The sequence below is a fragment of the Molossus molossus genome, unplaced genomic scaffold, assembly GCF_014108415.1.
Source record: "Molossus molossus isolate mMolMol1 unplaced genomic scaffold, mMolMol1.p scaffold_m16_p_8, whole genome shotgun sequence".
NCBI classification, from domain to species: Eukaryota; Metazoa; Chordata; class Mammalia; order Chiroptera; family Molossidae; genus Molossus; species Molossus molossus.
In genome coordinates this window covers 93,499,506-93,527,074 of record NW_023425402.1, presented here as the reverse complement: position 1 = coordinate 93,527,074, position 27,569 = coordinate 93,499,506, and the positions used below count along the sequence as shown (strand labels likewise).

At 41.4% G+C, this 27,569-nt stretch overlaps 1 long non-coding RNA gene across 1 annotated transcript in view; it reads left to right on the top strand.

The window, feature by feature from the left end:
- The first annotated feature begins 8,688 nt into the window (after positions 1-8,688).
- Positions 8,689-27,569, top strand: part of LOC118620845 — a 164,225-nt gene continuing 145,344 nt past the window's right edge. Inside the window, exon 1 of the long non-coding RNA XR_004957548.1 lies at positions 8,689-9,175. This is a non-coding gene — a long non-coding RNA (uncharacterized LOC118620845). The remainder of the gene's footprint in view (positions 9,176-27,569) is intronic.

Here is a 27,569-nt window from a genome sequence, read left to right as displayed (position 1 = left end):
GCAGGACCAACCAGGGCCGGAGACAAACTGCAACCGAAGTATGTGCCCTTAGCGGGAACCGAACCCGGGTCTCTCCAGACCGCAGGCCGACGCTCTAACCGCTGAGCCAAACTGGCCAGGGCTTGCCACTCTTATTTAACATTGTACTGGAAGTCTTAGCCACAGCAATCAGACATGAAGAAAAAATAAAAGGGATCCAAATTGGAAAGGAGGAAGTGAAACTGTCATTATTTGCAGATGACATGATATTGTACATAGAAAACCCTAAAGACTCCATCAAAAATCTATTAGACTTAATAAATGAATTTGGCAAAGTAGCAGGATACAAAATTAACGTCAAGAAATCGACGGCATTCTTGTACATCAATGATGAACTCACAGAAAGAGAAACTGAAAAAACAATCCCATTTACCATCGCTCCAAAAAAATTACGATACCTAGGAATAAACTTAACCAAAGAAGTAAAGGACCTATTTGCAGAAAACTACAGGTCATTGAAAAAAGAAATAGAGGAAGATATAAAAAAGTGGAAGCACATACCCTGTTCATGGATTGGAAGAATTAACATAATTAAAATGTCCATACTACCCAAAGCAATCTATAGATTCAATGCAATCCCCATCAAAATACCAACAACATATTTCATAGAACTAGAACAAATACTTCAAAAGTTCATATGGAACCAAAAAAGACCCCGAATAGCCACAGCAATCTTGAAAAAGAAGAACAAAGTAGGTGGGATCACAATACCAGATATCAAGTTATACTACAAAGCGACTGTAACCAAAACAGCCTGGTACTGGCACAAGAACAGGTTTATAGACCAGTGGAACAGAACTGAAAACCCAGAAATGGACCCAAGGCAATACGCTCAATTAATATTTGACAAAGGTGGCAAGAGCATACAGTGGAGTAAAGACAGCCTCTTTAATAAATGGTGTTGGGAAAATTGGACAGCTACATGTAAAAAAAGGAAACTAGACCATCAACTTACACCATACACAAAAATAAACTCAAAATGGATAAAAGACTTAAATGTGACCCATGAATCCATAAAAATTCTAGAAGAAAATGTAGGCAACAAAATTTCGGACATCATACGGAGCAGAATTTTCACTGATACATCACCTAAGGCAACAGAAATAAAGGAGAAAATGAACACATGGGACTACATCAAACTAAAAAGTTTCTGCACAGCAAAAGAAACAATCATCAAAATGGAAAGGCAACCCACTGTATGGGAGAACATCATTGCCAATGATGTATCAGATAAGGGGTTAATTTCCAATATATATAGAGTGCTCATACAACTCCACAAAAGGAAGACAAAGAACCCAATTAAAAAATGGGCAGAGGAGCTGAATAGACACCTCTCCAAACAGGACATACAAATGGCCAAGAGACATATGAAGAAATGTTCAACATCACTAATCATCAGAGAGATGCAAATTAAAACAACAATGAGGTATCACCTCACACCTGTCAGAATGGCCGCCATCAACAAATCATCAAACAACAAGTGTTGGCGAGGGTGTGGAGAAAAGGGGACTCTAATCACTGCTGGTGGGAATGCAGACTGGTGCAGCCGCTATGGAAAACAATATGGTGTTACCTCAAAAAATTAAAAATTGAACTTCCATTTGACCCAGTGATCCCACTGCTGGGAATATACCCTAAGAAGCCTGAAACACCAATCAGGAAGAATATATGCACCCCCATGTTCATAGCAGCACTATTTACAATAGCTAAGATCTGGAAACAGCCCAAGTGTCCACCAGTAGACGAATGGATCAAAAAGCTGTGGTACATATACACAATGGAGTACTATGCAGCGGTAAGAAAGAAAGATCTCTTATCCTTTGAGACGACATGGAGGGACCTGGAAAGTATTATCCTAAGTGAAAGAAGCCAAGCAGAAAAAGACAAATACCACATGATCTCACTTATATACGGAATATAATGAACATAACAGTCTGAGGAATACAGTAGACCCAGACACATGGAAGTAGGGCACAGACTGACATCCCTCAGAAGAGGGGATGGGGGGTGGGGGGGGGTGGGAAGAGATAAACTACAGAACTTATATGCATGTATGCATGACCAATGGACATGGACAACTAAGCCGGGGACAGGGTGGAGGGGGGGTGGGGTGGGGGGTGCCAATGGGGTAAAAAGGTAAAATATCTGTAACAAAAAATAAATAAAAATTCATAAAAAAAAATAAAAAATAAAAAAAAAATAAAATCAACAACAGAACAGGTTGCCTCCCCAAAGCCACTAGTGTTCATTCAACTTGGATCCGTTTTAACTATGACTCTACCTATGTTATTACATAAGACTTGATTGACCTAAGGGGGTCTCCTGCTTTTCAGTGGCCATATCATGGCCTGTACACGGAGCCCAAGAAAGGACATGAAGGCATGAGTGAAATACTAACTCAGGGTATTTATTCACCACAAGACATAGCTGAGAGAGTCTCTGCTCGCTGAGGATTCCACAGTCAGGAGAAATGATTATAAAACAATAATAGATAAAATTGAGGGCATGGAGTATATCAGTTTGCTAGAATAGAAGGTTTTAACATATCTATATACTCAAGAATGTCATTGGGAAATTATATACTGATATACTGAGTGGTTCCTCTTTGAAAAAATTTTTTTAAAAAGATACAAAAGAAATAATTTTCTAACACTATTATATTCTATGAAAAATCAACGAGGATCATCTCATCTATATAAGTGGACCTTTCAAATAAATGAATCCTTAACCTTACTGAGTACAAAATATTTTTGAAATGATGTTTATGTTCTCTTTGGAAATCTTCCTAAGCAATCATGAATTTCTTCTTCTCTTATACAAAGTGTATGGCTGTGACACACTCCTCTCTTCATGACTGGGGTTCATCACGTATATTGATGATCAAATGGAACCATCTCAGCAGTTACTGTGTTGTGATCTCAGTAACAGTGAGTGAACCTACCCTGCTGCACCTCTATGCAATTTTAGAATCTCTTTCCCGGCTGAGAGCATTCTCCTTCCTTCTGGTCTGAGACAATATCCTACTAGCACATCTTCTCTTTGATGTAATGATTTTAACTTGCTACCTAGTTTTACGTAAAATTTCTAGCTAATGGCTGGAATCACTGCACACGTTTTGTGACAACTATGTATTTGACTTTGTTTGTTTGTTTTTTCTCCTCTTAACTCAAGGTTCAAAGCTATGTAAGAGTGCCAAATCTACCAGAGGGCTGACCCACAGATAAATTGGTAGTAGGTCAAGTCACTGTTCTCAGAAACCCTAAAAGTTTAAGGTAGTGATAAAAGACTTCATTGGTTAAATTAAAGAAAAATACATTCCCTCCTCCCCCAAATGTTTTAAGGTTGATAATGATAAACAACTCTTCTTGTTTCTGAGCATATAGCATGCCACATTTATATGGCACTAGTTTAACCCAAGATCTCTATCCCATCATTCTTACCCATTATTTATCCATCCTCTCACATACATCAATTCCTTTAAAACTGGAAATTGATGTTCGGCTCTAAGAAACCTGTATGAGAGCTTAGCAGAAAAGTGAAGGTCCCTCATAAGAACTCTACCCTGTTTTTCTCCTTTCTGTTCTCTCTTCTGATCCTCCCTTTTTTTTCTTACCCTGCTGCATTGTCAGGAGTTTAAGTTTCAGAGTCTTTGGCTAGAAGGGAACCACACTGTATTTTGGATGAGGAAGTGGAGGGCCAGAATGGGGAGGCAAGTCTTCTGTTAGTTCAAGGTCAGAGCTGGGACCTGTATCTGGGCTGACAGAGCCGCCCATCTGGCTCCTGTTTAAGAAGCCACAGGCCCCGAGTAGAGGCATCCTCAGATGGTGCCAAAAACCTTGCTTCTGCTTTGTCTGTCTCTCACTTCATAATTCCACACCCTTCCCCTACCGTCTGTGTCCAACTCCTTGACCTCTGGTGTAGCTCAATAGTCCTACCCAAGCTTTGGACCCCTCTGTCTCACTCCCTCCAAACTTTGCTATCACCCCCATCTTATACTTTGTCAAGATAAATCAGTTTGAGTCCTAAGCTAGCTGTCACTCTGGAAAAGAAATCCAATAAATTAATCTCTCATAAGAAGTTAATGACTTATTAAGAGCTTAGGATATTAAGAGCTTGTTACTTGTATTTAGATTGTAATGGAAGATTTCAATAGGTCAAAAGCTTAACCCCAAATAGTGAATGTTAAGTGAAAGAATTTCTACTATAACCCATTTTGGAGAGGGGGAAGTAATGATGGAAGCCAGTAAGATGGTGTAGGGCTAATGTGATGTGCTGAAATGGTAATAATGCTATTGTAAGCCCATGTTCCTTTATATTTAGGGGGGGCATTTCAGGCTTCAGCAATCCAGAACAGAGTCGTATTCCTACTACTGACTGTTTCCTAATATGATTTTTGTTCTTTACTCTAAGATTTTCCGTGAGAGACCAGTGAACTAGTCTTTCCTAGGATAAAGACTTCGAGTGGGCATTTCTTGAGTAAGCTCTAGGATGTAAGCAGCTAGTTTCACTAGCAGCTTGCACTGCTGAAATGTGCAGTTTCTTTCCACAAACTGTGGGCATGGCTAGTCCAGAAAATCTAAAGCTAGATCAGTAAAGCATCAAATATTGTTTGCATCCCATTCACCCCCACCGTCTAACCTCTCTCCCTCACCCTTCTGTCCCCTGTGCATTCCTAATTCTGTGTGCCTGGATGCCTTTGTCCCGACTCCACTGGGGTGTTTTCTTTCCTAATGTATTTTTATGCAGATGAAATCTGGTTAAAATGAGAGCCACAAGAATAACTGTGAAGAATAGAAAGGGCCAACTTGCCATAAGGGATCAGGTGGGACCTGAGACATGTGATAAAGAGGAAAGGAGGGTTTTTCAGGCAAAGACCAGCCCCAGTTGAATTTTGGGGGTAAAGTGTAAATCAATAATTCTTAAGCTTTAAGGAGAAAAAGAGGCACAGAGCAGGGGAGGGTGGTATCTTGTTCATCATGGAGTTTCCCAAACTCTAATCTTGAGCATTCTGATTTTATAAGGTTAGGGGCCGCCCAGACTATTAAATAAGCATTTCACGAGACATTGCTACAGGTGGTCTTTGGAATACACCTACAGAAGCTCTGGAGTAAGGGGTGGTATGTGGTTGGTTAGATGTCTTTGAGCTCTGCCCATCCTAGAGGGCTAGGAGGATGAGCGTTTTATCCTTCAGTCCTAACAGATGTCACCTGGAGTGTCAGTAAGTATGACTCTGGCTGATTGGTCCTTACATACAACCCCCTCCCTCCACTCCTCAATCAAAGGAGGTTACAGTGGGATAAAGAACCTGATCTACATGAGTGTTTGGCTTGTATTATATTAACAATTTAAAAGACAGGCAGATTTTCCTTAAAAATTCTTTTTCTCAACTAATTTTTGGGGACCTAAGTCTTCTTCACATCACAACAGTCATGACACTACTTAAATTTTCTCTATATACCAATTACAGCAGATGAGTAGGAAGTGGAAGTTCCATCAGAAGGGTGGTTCTAAATTACCCTTGTTTACCAAGACCCAAGGCTATATTCCATTTATTCGTGCAGCAGGTAACCCCTTTAATATTTTTATGTCGTACTATAAATTTATTTGTGGGTATGGCATGCCAGTTAATTTATTTAGCATAATTTTCAAAAGAATTTGTAACAGAGATTTATAAAGAGTTCACAGTCATAATGAATCAGGCACATCTTCTTGACCAACTCGTTCGTTTTAAAAATTGAGAAACCAAGGCCAAAACGTAATGGATACAGTGGACACCCTCTTCTACCTCATTCACAGCCCCTCTTCCTTCTTTTGGGAAGTGCTCTTTTCATGAGGCCCCCCACCCTCCACTCCAGATCTAGGTCTGACCAATCAGATCACACCTTCATCCAAGCCCAGTGATTGGTTCATGTGCAAGGACATGGCTAAGATTGCCTGAGCTATCTGGGAAGAAGGACTTTTCCCATTGGGGTTACAAAAGTAGAAAAAATACCTAGGACTTCAGCCACCACCCTGCAGAATGGTTGTCTGAAGAGCAGACGAAATAGAGAGATAAGAGGACCTGAGAGGGGGAGAAAGACTGAACTAGGTTAAAATCATTTGAGCCTCAGGATCTCACTGAGTTGAAATTTAGTCCTGGCCTTCTAGTTGTGTGAGTCAATGAAGTCCCTTTAATACCTCAGCTAGTTTGAGTTGAGGATTTAAATTTGCAACTGAAAGAGTCCTATTGGGAACACAGATGTGCCCGGTTCTAGAAGCTTCATGTACCATGTCTCCTGGTACCCAGTTCTCCCACCAGGGTACATCAGCTTGCATGCTCTGTGGCAGTAGATTTTGAGCTTTAAAATGCTTAAGAATCAACTGCAATATCTGTTAAAATGCAGATTCCTGGGCCCACAAAGATTCAGAGGAACTGAGTGGCAAAGGTCCTAAACCTGCCCTTTATCAAGCTTTTTTCTGGGTGAGATAAATCCTCACCATGGCATGGGACACTCTTCTGTTCACTGGCTGTCACATCTGTTCCAGCTGTGCTGTTCCCCTTGAGGTCTGCAGACATGCCAGGCCTGCTCTGGTCTTAGAGCTTTACCTTAGCTGTTCCCTCTACCTGCAAAGCTCTTTACGACAAATTGTCACCGCTAAAGCATTTCCTTCAAGCCTTGGCAGAAATGTCACTTCTCAACAAGTCCTATTCTGACGTCTATATTTAATACAGCAACATGACACCCCACTCCACAGACATCATTTACCCTACTTTATGTCCCCCTCTTCATAACTCTTTTTATGTTCCAAAGTTCTATACTGTTTGTTTCTTATGTTTATTTTGTATCCTGTTCCTACTCCACCTCCCCCTTCTCCCCCTACACACCCACACTTAAATGCAAGCTCCAGCAAAACAGGGATTTGTTCATTGATGCATCCTACGTATCCCTCTTTAGCACATAGCAGGCACTCAATAAATGTTTTGTGAATGAAAGTGCTTTCAGTTTGAAGTGATTTCTAATTGAGAAAATGCTATACTGCCATGTGCACATTAATTACTTTACTTTCTTAATATCTCATAATCAAGATTGCTTGATTTTTCTTTTCTTTGAAAAGAGAAGTGGTAAGAAAGATGGGTCATAAAAAGGAAGTTGCTGCATTGTTGGTGATGCACACCCCATGGGTGCCCAGGCGGGATTTGCTCTGCCTACCCAGTCTTGCTTTCCTTTGAGCTTCCCTGGGCCCAGTGCAGTTTACCAATGCTGATTTTGTCTTCTGAAGACTTCTGGGGAGAGGGTTCTTTTGTTACTCTATTAGGCTTATAAGCAAGCAACTGGATAGACATGTTACAGCATTAGGAGTTGGTGACAGGTATGCATTTACTTAAAGACAGTAATTCTTCCCAGCAGAGGGGATGTCACCTAGTTTACACATACTCACAAATATTTTTACTTCTGCTTCAACTCCAGGTTATCTTCGTTAAAGCTTGATGATTTTGGAACAAGGTGAGGAGAATCCAACTGTGGCTGTCTTTAGGGGGTTCCTCTTTGGTGGTAGGATCAAAATTGATGTATATTTGTGTTTTTTTTTTAAATTATTTTAGCTTTCCAATTACATGAGTATTCTAATATTCACATTATACCACTTAATCTAGCCTTTTAAAAGGGCATTTAAAATTCCAACTAGCATTCATTCCACTGAAGCAAAATGCTGCCTGCTACTTTCTTTGCTCAGTTTCTGGGAGCTTGGGAAGCTACTGTTGGGTGTGCTGAAGGAAAATTGGATTCTTAAAGAAACTGCTTTATCTTCTCTATTAAGCAATTCAATAAAATGGACTCTGGGTGTATGGAACAGGTAGATTCAGAAGTAAAAAAAATTACAAAAATGAGGTTTTGGGTTTTGAATGGATGTTTAAAAATACAATGGCATACATTTAAGAGAAGGTGATGATTGGAGGAGTTTTTATTAAGTGCATCAAATTGAGAAGGGCTGAATATTAAAAAACTTATACAATGAAAGAAGAAGCTGGGTAAGAGGAAGTAGGCTCTGCATTTAAATGAGATCAACCTAAAAGGACATAGTGAAACTTACTCCAAATCATTCGGATTTTTCTCCTTTGCAAAAAAAAATAAATAAATAAAAAAATCCATTACAAAATGTACCAACCGCTTTATTTTGCAGAGTTGGCCTCCATGGAGATGTCATCTTTGGATAGGGGTCTCAGAAATACACTGATTATAGGTCTAAATGAAAAACAAAACAAAACAAAAACGAAACTAGCACTGCTGTTCTCCTAGTCATTAAAGAGGCTGCCTTCCCTTTTAATGTATTCCTTTTTAATGAAAAGAGACGGGAATATTTTATACGACTTGACATTTGGTTCCTTTCCACGAAATCTGAAATTTGAGAAGCGAAAAATTCCGCAGTTGGTGAAATACCTGCCTTAAAAGCAGAACCACAGTTAATGTCTTTGGCCCGGAATTCCAGGGACTAATTTCCACCCCTCCCACAGAGTCACCTGCTCAGGGGGAACCCCGGCCAGAAATCCGGGTCGCGCCAGGTCAAATCTTGCGTCTCTTGTTTACTCCGCCCCTGGCAGGGCGGCGGCGCGGCCTGGGGTGGGTAGGGCCGCTTGGGCCCGCGGCGCCCGGGGCACTGGGTTCCGCTCGTCTTGGCAAGGCAGCGCGGACTCCCGGGAAGGGTGGCGAGCGGTCCCGCCCGGTGGGAAGACCACCCGGAGGAGGCGCTTCTGGCTCCAGCCATGCCTGGCTTCCTTACGCAGCTCTCCGGCCACCGCGGCCTCCTGGGAACCTCCCCCGAGGGTTCACACGAGTCCACACAAGCAGGGTAAACGGCTCGAGGAAGCCCCGGTGTCCTCAGGCTGTCGCCGGGCCGGGGAGGAAGCCCAGAGCTCTGGTTCCCACTCGCCTGGGATTCCCCCGCCCCCCGGCCCGGTTCTCCTGGCGCTGGGTGTGATTTCACTCGCTCCCTTCGGTGGAGAGAGGAGCGCGCAGGCTGCAGGCGGCGGCTCGCCGCGGTCCTCGTACGGCCCACCAGGAAACCAGCAGCTGCTCCCTGCGCCGCTGCCCCAAATGATTTGAATACCCCGGAGAGGGCGAGCGGCGGTCCCCGAGCTGGGTGCGCCCAGGGTGCCCTGGTGAGTGACCCAGGGAAGGCAATTGGGGCATTTCGAGCGCGAGAAAAGTTCGTGTTTCTGCAGGGGCACAGAGAGTGCTAGTCAAACACTTTGCAAAGCTCCAGAAAGGCAGCCAGGAGCTACGTACAGTCTGATTTTGTTTATCTTGACTGATAACACGACCGTGAGTAGAGGCGGGGGCGAGGGAGAGGGAGAGGGAGACGCAAAGGATCAGAGGTACACGGACAAAATAATAATAGCAATACTAATTATTATATAATTCCGTTGGTTATCAAGACAGGGAATGATTATATGGGAAATGGGGAAGATGGGAGGGTGGGGGTGGGGGAAGGAGGTTTCCACCACCTTAAAGGAAATTCTCAGGCTCCTAGAGGCGCCCGAGTGTTTTTGCATGACAAGTAGAGACCCGCTCTCCCGGGAGTTCCCGGATCCAAGCAAGCGGGAGCGCAGCGCGATCTTCCCGCCCGGAGCGGCCGCGGCGGGGCCCGGCCCTGTCCTCCCAGTCGCCTCCCTCCCCCGTCGCCCCGCGCAAAGCACATCCCTCTCTTGCTAGCCGGCTCCAGACTGGTTTTTCTGGTTCAGCCTTCCTCCCTGGGACGCGCTGGGGGATCCGATGACGTCGCTGGCTGAGTCTCTCCCTCTTCCTCCCCCCTCCCCCCCGCCCGCCCGCCCTCGCCGCGCACTCCTCCTAGTAACTTCTGTTCGGGGAGGCGCTGCCAGGAATAACCCGGTGCGTCCACAGACCGGAGGGGAGGCGGCCGCTGCGTCTCCCACAAGCGGACTGCTGCGGCCCGGGCCTCGCGGCTCCCTTCGGAGCCCAGCTGCCCCGGCCCCGGCCCATCTCCATACAGTGTCAGAAAAATAAATAAAGGAAAGAGGAGCCTGGGCAGGCGGTCGGGATCTCTTCCCTCCCTCCGCGCCCGCCCTCCCTCTGTCCTTAAGGAAATGCTACCAGACACCCCCCACCAGACACGCTCAGCCTTGGCGAGGAGCGGCCGCCGCGGCAGCGAGAACAAGGGCACCAGGGGGGTTTCCTCCCCCTCCTCCTCTCCCTCCTCTTCCTCCTTCTCTTCGTCCTCCTCCTCCTCCTACTCAGCGGTGACTTTCCAGGTGAGCGGCCGCCGCTGCTGCTGCTGCGAGGATCCCCTTCGCCCGCTCGGGTTCGGGCGGCCGCGTCGCGCCCTCCTCCCGTTCCTGTCACCCGGCAGCAGCCGCGATCTGACAGCCGCCCGAGGGGCTCGCAGCCCGGAGGCGGGCGGCCGGGGGGAGGCGGGCTGGAGGTGAGGGGGTGGAGAGCAGGCGAGCGGGGCGCCGCGGAGCGCTCTCTCCCCACTGGAGGGTCTCCACCAAAACATCTTCGTTGACTGTAGCACAAGTCTTGGCCAAGTTGTGTCTTGGACGTTGAGGCTCCTAGGACCCCGGAGCAACTTGAAGGGTCTCCTGGCTCATTGACAATATTCCTACACGTCTCGACTTTGGGGTGCTGGGTGCAGCCTGGGGGCGCGTGGAGGGTGGACTGAGCATTTGGGAGAACAGAGCGGCAGAAATGTGGGTTCCTCGGCTCGGTAAGTGGCCTGGGCACTGTGTTTTTCCTGCCTCCTGTAGCGTTGGGGAGCTTGTTTCACTTTATACCGAAATAGCCTCCGCCGGACACCGTCGCCCCTCCTGCGCGCGCCCCGGGTGCTTCCCGGTTTCCCCGGGGTGAGGGTCGGAGGGGGCGGGGATGGGGGAGACCTCGGGAGAGGGGTCCGGCGCTTTGGGAAATGCGGGGAATACCCTGGCCGCGGATCTATGCAGATGAGGGGAGGCTGCTTTGCGTAATGTCCTGGGGGGAGGGGGCCGCGCGCGAGCGCTGGAGGCAGGAATGTGCCTGGTTACTAATGAGGGACGTGCACCGGCGCGCACCGCCGGGCCACCGCTGCGGCTGCCGCGGCCGCCGGCCGCTTGTCGTCAGGTAGCGGGGGAGGGGGCCGCGGCCATGCCGCGCGGGTTGGGGGCGGGCGGGCAGCGCGAGGGCCGGGCCGCCGGCCTGAGGCCGAGGGAGCGCAGCGAAGGCTCTGGCTATTGGCATTTCAGTGACTCCCTTCTTCTGCCCAGAAAGGAAGGAAGGAAAGAGAGAAGGAAGGAAGCGAGGAAGGAGGGGACTGTCTCGATGGAAGGTTCAGGCGGAGGCGCCCTCGCCTTGCGGGTGCACTGGCCGCAGAGAGGCTCCCGGCGGAGCTGGCCGGCCGGGGGCGCGTGGAGACCGGTGGGGGCGGTTTGCATGGGTGTTCGCCTGCGCGCCTGGCCCGGGACCGGGAAGGGACATGTGTGTTTGGGCTGTGCACTGTGGGGAGCTGGGTCTGCGCCTTTATGTCTGTTCCCTGAAGTGGGTGGAACGTTGGCCCGTTCCGGGAATGTTCCATGACGTGGTGCAGCCACAGGAAGGGGGTTAACGAGGGGCTCTCTGCCGCGGAGGCTCTGCCGGCTGCTATCAAAGCAGATGTGCTGCTGCTGCTGTTCCTCCTCTCTCACCTCCCTTCACCCCTCCTCCCGCCTTTCCATTCTGTGCGTCTGGTACTGGAAGGGGTGAGACAGGAAAACATTGCTGTGGGGGTGGGTGGGTGGGTGGGAAGGGGTGATGTGTGTGTGTGTGTATGTGTGTGTGTGGTGTCTATCGTATTGGTGGGGGAGACTCCAGATCAGCTCTGCTACCCCAGCTGTTATCACAGATCAGTGCGCTTTATACGCATGTGCCTCCCGCGTACTGTTCCTCTTACATAACACATCCAATGCAGCAGAGGACATGAGAAAATGCGACCCCAACCCTCCAAGCCCAAATTGGATGAGGGGATAGAAGGTCAGGAAGTGTCCCTTGGTGTTGTCCTTTGGGGACGTGGCTCCCCGTGGGGAAAAGCAGGAGGGGAAGGAGGGTTTTCTTCAAGTGGCTCCTCTCCTCTGACATGAAAGCATCTAACTAAAAAGGACTGCAGGAACTAGTCCTCTCGAATGAGAAACCTTTTACACGCTCTGCCGAGGGCAAATGGGTACTTTAACCTAGGGAGTGCAGAGAAATGAGAGGGTCCTTAAAAAAGACACTTGGGTGAGAAGGGCAATAATGTGTGCGGAGTAGGGGCCAGTAGGGATCGCTTTAGCTTGGGGGGTGGGGTGGGGGGTGGCAGAGGAATCTCCTGATAATAGGTTTCACTGGAGGCCTTAGGACACCTGTAATGGCTTAGAATTCGCACAGGAAGCAGTGTGTGCAACTGACATTGTGAAAACCTTATTCGCTGCACAGTTACTTAGGCCTAAAATGAACATAAAAAGGCTTGTTTCCGGTGCTTTAATTTACAATGGAAAATCTGAACTGATTTTTCTCCTTCCATTTTTTTTTGCCATTTTAAAAATAACTCAGTTTACCTCCAAGTAAATATTGGTACTCTGCTCTATCCTCAAAGGCTAGACTAGACCTTGGTAATTCACAAGAGAACTGTTTTGTTTCAGCATACTTCGAGCTCTCTTCAAAGGCTATTGATTTTTCTCTTCAGTACAGTTGTTTTTTGTAGTGCATAATCAAGCTGAGGAATTACTTGAAATATTAATAAGATCCATTTTAATTAAATTTGCAATAATCTAGCTTCCTAGAAAAAGGCTATTTAACTTTATTAGAAATGTTTGGTGATGTTTGTCCTTGAGCTAAACAAGTTATTTTAAATATTTGCATATATATTATATTCCATGAATACATATTATATACACTGTGTTTTACATATATATTACATATATATTAGAATTTACAAATGTCTTGTGCTTTATCACCTTATAACAATGTCAAAGCAAAATTTTAACCAAGTAGATTGTGTAATGAGTAGATTTAGTTTGATTTTTAGAATATAGGCCAAATAGTTTATCAAAGACAGAAATGCCTTCCACAAGAGTAAAAGGAATATCATTTTCATTATTAAGACAGAATTCCTGTGGGACACTAAGTAGTCACAATGAGAACTAAACTGTCCTTTTTTTTTTGAGGTGAAAGGGATTTACCAACATCCACTTAATACTGGTAGTGTGCTTCAAGTGTCATAATCCCTTTTCACCACTAGGTTTGAAATACTCAGTATATGTCTTATGTACAGAAAAATGTTATATTACATTGGTGAATCTTTTGCAAATTGTCCGTGTTTCTTGCTTTGAAAATAGGTCAGGTTTAATACAAAATTTGCTTATTGGCATATATAGTCCTTTTGTGGTGATTGTATTTCATGTGGTGGGTTTTATTAGAAACTGCTTATATTCATACAAAGGTATTTGTGATTACATAAATGTAAATTGATTTGGGGACAATTTTAGGAATGTAACTATATTAATGATATTACAGATTTAAAATTTAACTGATTTTTAAATGGTTAGATCTTTGTGGAGGCCTTTGGAAAAATTCTATTAAAGTAGATAAAGTACATCTATATTTCTATTAAATGTGGAACGTGAAAGGGGTTTACTATGTGCATATTATTACATAATGAAATCATGCTGTTTAACTACATTGAAAGATTAGCCAGCAGAATCTTTTGATTGATCAGGTTCCTTTTACCTGAGATGTGTTTACAAATGTTCTTGTTACTATGACAACAAAACAGAGACAACATGTATGCAGGCGTTCCTTGTGGAATAATGGCACATGTGTCTGCTTGAGCCTTTGGCATTTTGTCATGATTCAGACACCAGGTTGAATCTTTTAGGCTTCTTCAGTTTAAACTGAAAAATATTTAAGAAGTTGCCTATTTTTTTTTCCAAAGCAGGGCTTATTTTAAAAGCAGCCTTAACATAACAAATACTTAAACACTGTTTTTACATTTTGATTCATAGTGAGCATCAGCAGACTCTCTTGGTTGGTCTACACAGTAGTGCTGAAGGTGGAGAAATAGTTCACACTTTGAATGATGTGCTTCTAGTTAATTGATTTACATGTGAATTCTTTGTGAATCCATATTTTGGCTAAAACTGGTATTTAAGCATTGCAACTTTTTAAGTGATATTTAGAAAGGAACAGAGGAAGTTTGCTAACTCAACTCAATGGATTCAGGTTTCAAGAAACTTCAAACTATCCAGCATGTATGGGTTTGCTGTAACCACTCAGGCAGACCCTTTATTAATCTTGAGTAAAACATTAGTGAATGTTCTGTTGAGGCTCCTCAGTATTTGAAGCTATGCATGAACACAGAGGATTGAGAAAAAATGGAAAACTTTATGAAAATAAGATTGTGTTTATTTGAAGGAAGTTGTATGTGATATAATTTTCGTTTGGTTCCTAATACTTGATCACAATCAAAAGCATTGCTTACTGTGTGCTATTTATGGCAATGCTAACAATAAGGAGGTTATAAATCAGGTTTTGTAGATATGAGATGGCTCTAAGTAATTTGGAAAAATGTTTTAGCACTTTATGTGTTATTGTGACACAACTCTCAAGTCTTCATGTGCAGAAGGATAACATAGCTTGCTAGGTCTGTGCAGTCTTGGGCTTCTCTGAGGTGGACTGTAGATATTAACATAAAGATAAACATGGGGCTGTCCTGTCTTCAAGACTGCATTGGGAATAGAATCAGAACTGCTTGATAATTTATGTCACAACTCATTTGGGTTATTAACTCTGACTTGTGATTTATTCTACAAGTGTTCATAACTTTAGATTTCCTAGCAGCTTAACATCGAAGTCTAGCTATTTAGGCACATATGAAGAAAGTGCTTGGGAGAGAAGAGATGAAAATGATGTTTGTGTGTCTAAAGATGCACCTGGGTAGGGAGCAGGTGGGCTTTGTCCTACCACTTCTGAGTCACTAAATGGTTGGATGTAAGGTCAGGAAGTACCCAGGTCCCGCCAGCATTTTTGACGTGTAACTCACATATAATCTTAGTCCATTTTTTAGTATACTGTGACAGTGCCTCAGTCATCATTGATCAATACAACTTTTTTCATCTATTTATTCCACAAGTATTTACTATGGGTCAGGCTTTGTGCGAGACACCAAGGGTATAATGATGATGTAGAACAGGAGAGGAACTTCTAATGTAGTGGAGTTGACAGATATTAATAAAATGGTGGGCCAATATATGTAACACCACATTTGTTATAAGTGCTATGGAAAAAATATAAAGGAGTGTTTAACAAGGGGTATATCACCCCTGTCTTGGGTTAAACAAAAGACCTCTCTGAGGAGGTAACTTTTGAAATGAGAATAAAAGATAAGAATAAGTCAAGTAGAAAAAGATAGGTTCAAAGAGGGGAAGAGAGTTGTATCAAGAAGGAACAATGCAAATGCTCTCAGGTTGTGGGATGTACATTGTTTTGAGGAGTTGATAGCAAGTTTTTTACTCTCCAGTGAGACTGGAGAGCAGATAAGAGAGGTCATGCAAGGTAAGGCCAGACCCTGTGGATAGATTGATCCCATGAATGATTATCAAACCTTGCATAAAAGTGGGAGGGGGGTGCTGTCCTTGGCAAATCAGGACATAGGATGACCCTACTATTGGTCTTGTTAGAGAATGATCATTGGAGGGGGACTTTGGGGGGCAGTGGGCAAGGCCTAGAAGTTTGAGTAGACTAATGTATAACACGTGTTATATATCATCACATTACTTCTACATCAGTGGTCCCTGGACCACTGGAATTTGTTATGGTTCAATGTTCAGACTTCAGTTAGAGGGGTTTAGTTGTAGGTTAGCTATTATTATTTAAATATAATTAAAAAAATAAATAATTTAAGTTTCAAAAAAAACCACTTATTTGGTGCTCCAGTTCATTGGCTATTATCAGGATTTAATTAATGATAATTACCAATTGAGAAGTCCTTACAAGGTTGCTGTGTGTAGTAAATGACTAATCTTTGCAGCCCTTCCTGAGCTGGGTTTATGTTTCTAAACAGCTAGGAAACATTCAAATCCCCAGATAATTTCTCTACAGGATTGCAAATATCAGGGCCTTTGAAAAGTTTAGATCTTAGGGGAGTAACACAAGACTATGAAGGAAAAGAGTAGACAAAGAAGTTGGTGAAAATAACATTATGTATTTCTGGACTCATGTTCTATTTTGTCAACTATATCATTTGCTCAGTTTGCTTCCTTTAAAAAATTTACATAATGTATAAAATCCACTTTAGGTGGCAAAAGGAGTCAGCTTATGTAGAAGTTCCAACCTTGGGTTCTGGAGTCAGACTCCGCTCAGAATGACTAACCGAGAGATAAAAGGTTGATGATCTTTGACTTCAAGAATTTTACAATCTAGAGAAGACATGTGGCTTATAAATAAACTTCATTAAAACTTACAGGTGGGAGTATGAATGGAAGCATGCTTTCTTCCAGCCAGAAAGATTAAAAGGTCTTTGTGGGAAGAAGTGAGTTTTGATTGAGATCCTTGGAGGTTGAGTAGAACTTCAACACCTTCTACTAAGAGGGAAGGGTGGGGCAAAGCTGAAGTCCCAGGGGAGAGGAGTAGGTGAACCTGCAGGGTACACTGCTTCCATGTCGTGTGAGAAAGCTGGGCTTCACTTGTAGTTTTTGAGCAGAAGAGTGGCAGTGTCATGTGTGTGTTTAGAAAGAGTGTAAGCGTAGATGGCATGGGTACGCTGGAAGCAAGGAGATAGTTAAATTGCTATAACGCCCAAAAAAGAAGTAATAAAGGTTGACACTATTGCACAACAGTTTGAGTTCTTCCATCCTGTGAACGGACATCTTAAAAATAATAACAGAAGTGCCCTGGCCAGTTTGGCTCAGCGGTTAGAGCGTTGGCCTGCGGTCCGGAGAGACCCGGGTTCGGTTCCCGCTAAGGGCACGTACTTCGGTTGCAGTTTGTCCCCGGCCCTGGTTGGTCGTGCGGGTGGCAGCCACTCGATGTGTTCCTTTCACGTCGATGTTTCTCACTCTCTCTCCCTTCCTCTCTCTCCCTCCCACTCTATCTGTACAAAAAATGGAAAAATGTCCTCGGGTGAGGATAAAATAATAATAATAATAATAATAACAAAAGTAATAAAAATGTTTTGATAAAAGTGGTCCAGTAACTATGGCAGATTGTCCGTTTAAACTACATTTTATGTACAGTACTGTATTATTATTTTAATCAACTATAAAACTTCTTACCCCAGACAATGTTCATAAATATTAATAGTAAATTGACCATCAAACACCAGCTTATAAAAATAGCTATACTTAAAATTATAAGCTATTTATGTTTTTGGGTGTAAATATTTTAAAGGACACATAGATGATTCAGTTCATGGTTCATTAGAATACCACTTTTTGACCGACGCCCAATTGTACCTAAATCCTGACAATACTGGACAGATTGTGTAGTGCAGTGTATTGAAAGGCATGCTTGTTTTTTCTTTTCACAAAGATTTACTTGATGGTTTCATTTTCACTGAAAAAGAAAGCAGGATATCAGTGAAGAAGCTCTTCTTATTTGCATTGTGGCAGATTCACTTGATTTCAGAAGCCCAACAAAAAGGTGGGACTTTTGAAACCAGGCAGTAGGTAAATGTAGACACACCCTTATTTGTATTTGCTTAGTGATCTGTAGGCATGCATATGTGGGTAGGCATGCGAGAGAGAGCGCACGCGCACACACACACACACATGCATGCACACTAATATTGGAAAATTGTGTGTTTCGTAAGACAGAAAATTCTGATACTTGAAATATAGCCTGAGTTCTCACCCCGATAGTGCAGAAAGTATTTCTTTTAAAATGGAGATTAGGTCTAGCTCCATATAAAGAAGATTATAGGAAAGGTGATTTAAATTGTAAGTAGCTTTGTTCACTGAAATGCTAGATTCATTTGAAACAGTGTTTTATTTCTTTTGGAAGCCAGACAACTCATTTAATAGTGTACATATGAAACACTAATTTGGCTTGTTAATTGGATGCAATTAAAATGAGGTTATTTTATACTGCTTAATTGTCTAAAAATTACATGCATTGCCATGCCTGTGTAACGTGAGGCAAACTTGGGGGTGGAGTGGGAGCGGGGGTGGAGCGACGTAAGGTCTAGTGGTGTCTTTGCATTGAACTTTCTGTTAAAACTTGGAAACACGTAGTTTAAACGCTCTGGACTTCACTTGGAAATGGAAAGGACTGGAACAGATGGCCTCCAAAGCCTCTTCCAACTCATATTCTATCAGTTTATAAATTCTACTTTGTAGTTCTAGAGAATGCAGTGTCATTATATTCTGTAATTATGGTATTATAAGGATGAACCAAACACTTAAAAAAAAAATCAGCACAGTGCCAATTTAGCAAATCCGTTAGTGGGAAGGGAATTTGGGCTTAAGGAACACTTACTCTGTGCCAGGTTTCATATCAGGCACTCTCAGTAACAACCTTGAGGATGTTTGTTATTATTATTTTCATGTCTACACTTAAGGGAATCGAATTCCAGAAAGGTTAAATGGTTTTAGCAGGGATACTCTGATAGTCAATAGTGAGGCAGGATTTGAACTCAGGGCTATTTGGCTCCAAAACCACTTGGTCTTTCTACCATTCCATGAAGCATAAGCAATTGTTAAACATCAAAATTATATTGTTAACCATTTTTATCACTTTGCACAATGATTTCCCCTAGTAGTTGATGGTTGTCTGCTGGTGACATATAGAGGTAACCTAGGGGCTGAGAGCCTAGATTTGACAGAACAGGGTGAATTCCAACTCCACCATCAGCTGGGGGAATTTAGGAAATTCACTTAACCTCTGGAGATGACAAAGTGAGGATGATAATATCTGTTTAAGAGTCACTGCAAAATTTTTATGGGAATATGTGTATGCATCTCAATGAACACATAGTAAATGTGTAATATCTCACAGCTGTGATTATTATTAAGAAGGGATTAGACTAAAAGAAAAACACAAAAGAATTCACATTGTTGTACACATTTCCAAATGGTGTATTATCCTTTGATTGAAATTGTTTAAGAAATGATGCCAGAATGCATATTTTTCAGCAGTTCACAAATGGAAATATCAGTTAAGGTTTGGGGTATTTCTTCTTGAGCTCAGCCAGTGCTATCGTAGTGAAGTGTGCTAAATTCTCTGGTTCTCTGTGGATCATCCTTCTGAAGTTTTTGGTCTAAAAATAGCCTTTGGGGCCTGGATTACCCAACTTGAACTATGTCAATCAAAAGAGGAGGAGAAACAGTGTTTCCTTGTGGGGCTGGGGTGTTCCTGGGACTGCTGACTTTTAAATAAACATTTATTAGCTAAACAAAGATTTATTGAGCATCTGCTTTGGAGAAGATGCTATTCTAGACACTGGAGATTTTATCAGTGAAGAAAATGCTAAAAACAAACAAGCTCAAAAAACTGTACCCTCATGGCGTTTACATTCTACTGGACTAATTTAGAAACTTAGGCTGAGTTCAGTCCTTGTACTACCATCCAGTGTGTTTAGGAATCTACTTTTATATGGAGTCTCTCGAGCCAAACAGCAGTGGAGGAAGCTCTGCAAGACTTACCAAATCACTAAGGAAAATATTTCATATATTATATCTGTATCTGCATTTTTCATAGTAAGGTAGTTTTTGAAGAGCTACTGTTTTTACATAACAATATTATATTTTTTAAACAATTCCTCTTCATGGTTCAGGACTACAGCTTTTTATAACTTGTAGAATCAGATCCTGAGTATTGTTTTATAGGAGAGAAAAGAAAATGGTATATAAATGACGTATTCTATTATAAAATGCATCTATAGGCTTGTTAAAGTGTAGCGATTGCTACAAGTTATATTGGAATGTATGTATTTTAATCTTATTTAAATGAATTTTTAATTTTTTTGGCTGATAATTTTTGTTATAAACTTTCTAGTGGATTGTGATGGTTTATGCCTTCACAGGCAGGTAGACCGCGCATGGTATACAGTAAGCATGCAACAGATATTTGGTGAATGTTTAAAGTCATAATTCTCAAGCAGTTTGCAGTGTAAATGGTAAGAAAACTTTGACCCACTGTCAGATGGGGGTGGTCATCAGAACCAAATGAGGGTTGAAGTCCTAGCTCGTCTTCACCCCCATGGCCACAGTCCATCAGTCTGCTCACTCTTATTGTGTCCCTTCAGCTCTTTCAGAAGTTGCCCAGGAAACAACTGGCTCACCTACCCACCCACAATTACAAAGCCTTCTCACAGTCATAGTCAAGGTCTCCCGGGCTCTGCGTGTCTCGTTAGATTTTCCAGCACGTGAACAGACGGGGCTGTCTTGAGGTATTTTTTCCTACAGTTGGATAGGGAAGTCTGTAGTTGAACTGGGGTTCTTCAGGACAGGACAGTCTTCTTTGGCCATATTTTGTTCAGAGCACTCTGAGCAGGAAAGCTGTGTGAAGGCGGTCTCTGTGGGGTTGAGGGAAGAGTTGTTTCTTGGTAGGCCTGCTTGGATAAATTCAGGAGAAAGAAGGACTGTATTCCTTTCTTCCATTGCATATCCTTGTCTGTGGAGGCAAAGAAAAATGAAGGAGCAAAGGTTTGGGTGTGAATCTTCTCCTCCCATTCGAAGCAAGTGAGGAAATCTGTCTTAGCAAATCAACAGTGCCCTGTGGGACAATGCTGATGGCTGGCCCAACCCTTATGGACAGGTCATGGGAAGTTCAACTTCTTATCCTTTTTTTTTTCCCCCCCTCTGGTGCTTACATTTAGAATAATCTCTATTTCTCTAAACAAGGGGAAATCCAGGTTTATAAACATTTGAGGTGTTCTTTTGTCATTCAATTTGTTCTCCATGTGCCAAGTTTATGTTGGGAGAAATAGACATTTGGGAGAACTTGAGGATTTTAAATGTCTTTTCTGTCCTTGTTGTGAGGATGTGCTCATTAGGGCTCACACTAGGGCTGCAGAGGACACCAGAGCAGCTGATGATAAACCTTGACCCGAGTAGTTTATTGTTTGCCTCATTATTGATTTTCAGAATGATTCAGGCTAAGGGGCTGTACCTCTGTTATATTTCATTGTTTCTTCATCTGTAAAAATGAAGCATTGGTTATAGCATTGCCCTACCTCCTGGGAACAGAGCAGGGTAACTCACAAGAGAATTGGAGTGGCTATTTTTAGGATGTGAAGCAACACTAAGTTTTGAGAATAATTCAGTTGTTGAAAAAAATCTGATACACAGCAATACATTTGTAACAAGGGTTAGTAGAGTGTTCTTGAGATAATTGACTACTATTGATGCAATTTATGAGAGGCATGCATAATTGTTTTCAGGAAGATAATGGTCAGCAGCCCACAGCTTGTTGTAATATCCTCTGGTGCATTTACATTTTGTGTAGGTCACTAATGCACATGTGTAACAAAATTTTGAGATAGTTACATTCACATTCAAACAAAGGAAAAGGAATGCAAAAACATTTGTTTTTGAATTTGTCATCTGTTTACTTGTTCAATGACCTCAGTAATATTCGTGAAGGACTTGGTGCCCAGATTTAATCAAATGTAGCTTTTAAAAAAGGGCCAAGTGGCTGAGAATATTCAAAATGACCTTTAAAAATAAATCACCTGGCAGTATAGAATATAGCAAATAATTGGATGCTAAGTGTGGGGATTAGACTTTCTAATGGACAAACTCCAAATTTGTTCAGTCATCAGTTGATTGTTGGCCATGTTTGGTAGGAGTTTGCTGATGTTAAACCTAATGATGTCTGAAAATAGTTACGATGGATAATACTAGCTGATCTGGAAAAATTTAACAGTTTAGCTAACAATCCCAAGAATCTGTATTGGGAGAAAAATTTCCTGGCAATTAGTCTTTCTTTTTCTATATTCATATGGGTTAAATAGGATGGTAGCGATGAGAATCAAACAGAAGACATTTTGAAATTGGTAACAAATTTGCCCTGGCTTTGATGCCTGCTATGATTATATTAACCCTTCTGACAGCTGTAAAAGCAAGCAGTATACCTAACATCTGTGTTCTCCTTAAGCCAATTGGTTTTGGTTAAAATTTCATAAGAAATTTTTACAATACACAGTTGTGTAAATCAAACTACAGTTCTTCTGTTTGATGTGTAAGTATTTCTAAAAAAAAATGAGTTAGGGAAAAGGGAAGGGTACAGAAATGGGTTCCTGAGGTCTTTTGGAATATGCAAATAACCTGCCTCCTTAGTCAATGTAACCTTTCCAAGTGCTTTTTCCCAGATGGGTCAGACCTTAGTTTTGAGCAGGCTATGCATCTTCAGTATCAGGCTTAGTATATGAGAGAAATTTTACTTCTTCCTGCCACTCTGATACAATGTATAGTCCTGCAGTGGTGACTTATTATGGGGCATCTCTTAAACGAGCTCATTTAAATTATGCTGATTAACTTGCTTAGGCGTAGAATCTGATGTATTGATTTGTCAAATGGTCACAGGACACTTTCAGTGTGATGTCTTTCATAGAATTTCAGGAATACATAAAACTATTGGAGGCATCATTTAATCCCCAACTGAGCAAGGAGAAATCACTCAGGACCAATCACCAAGGACTGCTGGCATTCAGTCTCTACTAAAACATCTCTTCCTTTCTTAGAGAAGGTATTTCGCTCTTGGAGGCTCAGTTCATCAGCAGTGGAACTTCTGCAGCTATCCAGAACAACTTTGCTCATTGGCTTGCATGGCAATCCTACAGCTAGTTAAAGATAGCGACTGTGTTCACCTTAAGTATTCTTTTCTCCAGACCAAATGTTCCTAGCTCCTTCAGAAAGACCTTTTAGTATGTAGTTTTCATTTTTATATTTCTTCAGCAATCAGGCCGTGTTTGTTATGAGTCCTAAAAAATAGATTATCTCCAGTTACTCCTCAGAATATAGCCTCTTGCCAATTGGTTTAGAAACATTTTATGGAAAAGGCCTACCAGACATGCTTGCTGAGACTTTTACAGCTGGAACAGAGTTGGAATGTATAATAATGTAATGCACATCTATTTTCTCAAATGTAATTATTGAGGTTCTGGCATGTGTAAGATATGGGAATATAAACTACACTGGAGATAGAAATAGGATATAAGATACAATGAAGAGTGGTATTTTAATACTTTCATCATCAAAACTTTTATAATCTATACTGAGGCAAAGCACTATGTAAAGGGAGCTGTAATTAAAAGAAGCAGTTTAACTACCACAAGAGAGGTACATTTGGCTTGCTAAGGTATAAAATCACCCCTGGCAGATGAGATCCCAAGAGGTTTCGGGGAAGAAGGGGGATGTTTCAACTAGGCCTTGATTTTGATAGGCACCAACTTGGGCAAGTGTCAAGAGTGTTTACGGAGGATTATCTTGTTTGAGGACAGCATGAAATGCATATGAAGTGAACATTGGTAAAAAAGTTAGAATGTTTGGGACTTACTGTCTAAGGGCTTGTATTCTAGCTGAAAGAGTTTGTACCTAAAATAATAACTAATGGTGGACACATGTACTGGAACACATTGAAAATTTGGTCCCTGATTTTGGCAGTTCCATAACTTTACAAACATAGTTAAATGAAATAAAATGGGTAAAAGATATGTGAAAATTTCTATGCAGAAATTCTATTTAATTTACAAAGAGTGTAAAGCATGTCTATTTTGCATATAAGACATACTGGCTTTGAATTAAATATTATTATTACTTTCTTTGTCCCAGAAGCCCAGCAATTTCGAAGACACAGACTAATTATAAAGGTAAAGGCAATATTTTGCTGATGGACATATTGTTATATTCACACTGATGTCAGTTATTCATACCTTTCTACTTACTACTTACCCTTTGGCCATATAAATGACATACTGTACTGACACTAAGGTTAGCTCAAATGGTCGCCATTTTATTATAAAAGAATTGAACCTTTTCTTCAATTTATATTTTTTGTTAATTTAAAATGGAGATATAGCCCTAGCTGGTTTAGCTTAGTGGGTTGAGCTTTCTCCCATGCACTGAAAGATCATTGGTTCAATTCCCTGTCAGGGCACATACCTAGGTTGTGGGTTCAATCTCTGGCTGGGGTGCATGTGGAATACACTGATCAATGTTTCTCTCTCACATTGATCTTTCTTTCTCTCTCACTGTCCCTTCCTCTCTCTCTCAAATCAATAAAAACATTAAAAAAAATAATGGAGATATAGAATGTTGGGAACTACTTCTGTACAGGTGCATTTTATATAAGACTATCCACTTACATAGTACCTGATAGTATACAATGAGGATTGCATCTTAATAATAAATTTGAAAAATAGGCTTATTTTATTTAGATTGACTATCTTTAGTACCTATGAGAAAACTCTCTTCTTTCAATTTTCCTATGTAGATTACTCATTAATCCACATAATAAATAGTAAAGATGGTAATAGTAAAGACTACCTAGATGGACAAATATTTCATGGAATAAGTGGTGGGCCTTGATGCAGAAGTAATACATTAGACAATAACAGTGTTAACTATTATATGTTACCAAAACAAAAAGTTATCATTTCCTCAGTGGGTACTTTGATTTTGGAACTTTTTTTTTAACCACTGTGGAAAGTAACTTATTTTGGATTTAGCCATTTAGACTAGATGTTTAGTCTTTGGAGAAGTACACAGAATGTTGTGAGGGACAAGGAGAAAATAGAATATTCTTTATTGTAATAAAATAATTCATACAGTCCATTAATTTTTAATTTCACTTTAGTGCATGTGGGAACACTGATGTTTCAATAACACAGTTGATTATAGCCATCTGAGCATTTGCTATTATTTAGACTTTATTGAGGGTCTATTCTGAAATATTAAATATAGATGGAGGCTGAAAAAGGAAGTGTGTACTATATGTATATCTCCATTTATAGAACATACCGGCTTTTCTCTAGAGCCTGAAAGGTATGATGATACCTTTTCTTGTTATTGTCTAGAGGAGGGAATGGACAGTGTTTGAACCACCTGTAGGTCTAGGAACTATCTTCGTGACAGGTGCTCTACTGCGTATTGTTACCCAGCTTTGAAGGGATCAAGACACCAATAATTTGTGCTAAGGGCCATTTAATAAAGTGAAGGGCCATTCTATAAAGTTTTCATTTGAGGGTCAGTTTGTAAGAAAAATAAAATCATAGAGCTTGAAAATGCTGAAATAGAAAAGGGTTTCATTGGAACCAAAGATTGTGAAGTAGGTAGGTTTTTTTTTTTTTAATCCTCACCAGAGGATACTTTTCCAGTTATCTTCAGAGAGTAGGAGGGAGAGAAACATTGATGTGAGAGAGACACACCGATTGGCTACCTCCTGCATGACCCCAAGCAGGGCCCAGAACTGAACCAATCGAGGTACATGCCCTTGACTGGAATCGAACTTGTGACCCTTTGGTCTGTGGGCTGATGCTGTGACCACTGAACCAAACCGGCCAGGGCATAGGTAGGTAGGTAGGTTTTTCATGAAAGGTTTCTCCATGTGTGTGCATGCGTGTGTGGGTAATGCGCTTCTGCCTTCACTCCTGTACGTTCCTGTTTGCTCAGTGAGCCATAATCTTCATTTGACTGCTGCATATATTGCACTCAGCTGGGCTCTGTTTTGGGAAGGAGTCATCTCTAGAGGAACACTGCAACCCTGCAGTGTATAATGGAAATAGACTGGGGACCTAAGAAAGAAGAACGTCCCAGTGGTTTTGTCATTGTATTTCTTGGGAGCCAGTTTTCTGGAGAAACAACACATAATTGGTGAATGCTCATTTGAGAAGAATACTACTCAATATTGGATATCATTAGAGAAGAATAAGAATTTAGTATGCCTTTCTGAATGTTGGTAGAGATGTGTCAGCTTCTGAGGCCAGCCAGCCTCTCACAGTCAAGTTATATCAAAGACTATTCGGCATCTAAGAACAAGGGGAGGCCCTTGTGGTACAGAACTGGGATTTCAGAATTGGAAACCCAAATTATTGCAGCAATCCACTACTCTCGTGTTGTAACTACACATCTAAAGGAAACTAATCCTGAATTAAATAATGAACATTAAAAGAATTAAGTTGGGAAACGTCAAGTCTCAATCCTTTCCATTGAAAGAAATGAATATATTTTCCTGGGTTGGAATTGTGCACTCTCATAATGTATTTGAAAGCGTAAAATCGGAAGCATAAAAGAGAAAGTGTAAAAATACGTTATCCTGCAAGGCATCCTTTTATCCTCACAGTTTATTTGTTCTCTTCTATGATGTAAAAGAGATGTATTTGCAAATAGCACTGGGAACCTGAAGACTTTGTAGTTTATTATTATGGTTTATATCTTTAATTATGTATTTATTCACAAGTTGATTTATTTCATTGCTATCCAACTGGTCTTCATATTTCAGTCTGTACTAAATTTATGGTAATACTAATTTCATTTAGTCTGAAATCAGGATTATAAAATAGGATAATATTTAGTGATCTCTCTTTTGTTTTTTCCAAGTGCCATCACTAGCAATTAAGTTCATGCAGAGAACATGAACTTTGAATAAAATATTCAGTGAGCTTAGACAGTATTTGGGCAGTCACTTGCAGTTTGTGGAGTGACATACCATTGACAGATAATGTAAAAGAATAGGTGAAAGTATATTCTTATAAAAACACAAGAATCACTGCAAAGATTTAATGGATAAATTGGTGATTGATATGAGACGGAAGAAGACACTGAACATTTTTGGTGTGAGATCACCCAGGAGACAGACAACTTCTGCAGTGTTTCCTAGGATTGGATATATAAGTATCACTTTTACAATCAAGAATCTTTTGATAACAGTTTGGGAAGCTCACAGAAGTTGTTTACAAATTGCTGTATTCAATCTAGGTAGAAAAAGCAGTTGGATGTAATTTCTTTACAGGCTCCGCCCAACACTCACAGACAGAGACACTGCTACCAAGCCAGCCTAGAGCATCCTAGGAAGTACAGAGGGTGTGGTTTTAGTTTGGAGTGTGGAGTATGCAAAGGGGAAGTGTTTGGCATTCCTTTTCAATAAGATTTAAAGGAGCCCTTCTGAGATTCATACATCTATGGTAGGCCTGTGTTTTCTGAGCCTATTTCTTGATACAATGGGGAGAGGAAAATAAGTAAAACAAATGGTATATAATAAAAAACTATTCAGGTTCAAGATATTATGTGATAAAAACTCAATTGTTTTATTCAGATGTTTAGAAAACAAGACAACAGAAAAAGTACTTGGGGGCTTTGGATCACTTCAGGTGGAAGTCAAGGTTACCTTTAATATTGCTCTTAGGTAGTGAATGACTAGATAAGACAACTAACATATTAAATTGTAATGTCTTTTATATACATTTAAAATATAATTTTTTTTCAGTAAATTAAAAAAAAAAGTAACTTCTTTATCAAGGCTGGGTAGATCCATAAAGATGATGAACTTCATGAAAGCATCAGGTTGATTTCTTTGTCAATCCTTAAGATTTGTTGACCTGTGAATCTGTAGGTTGCA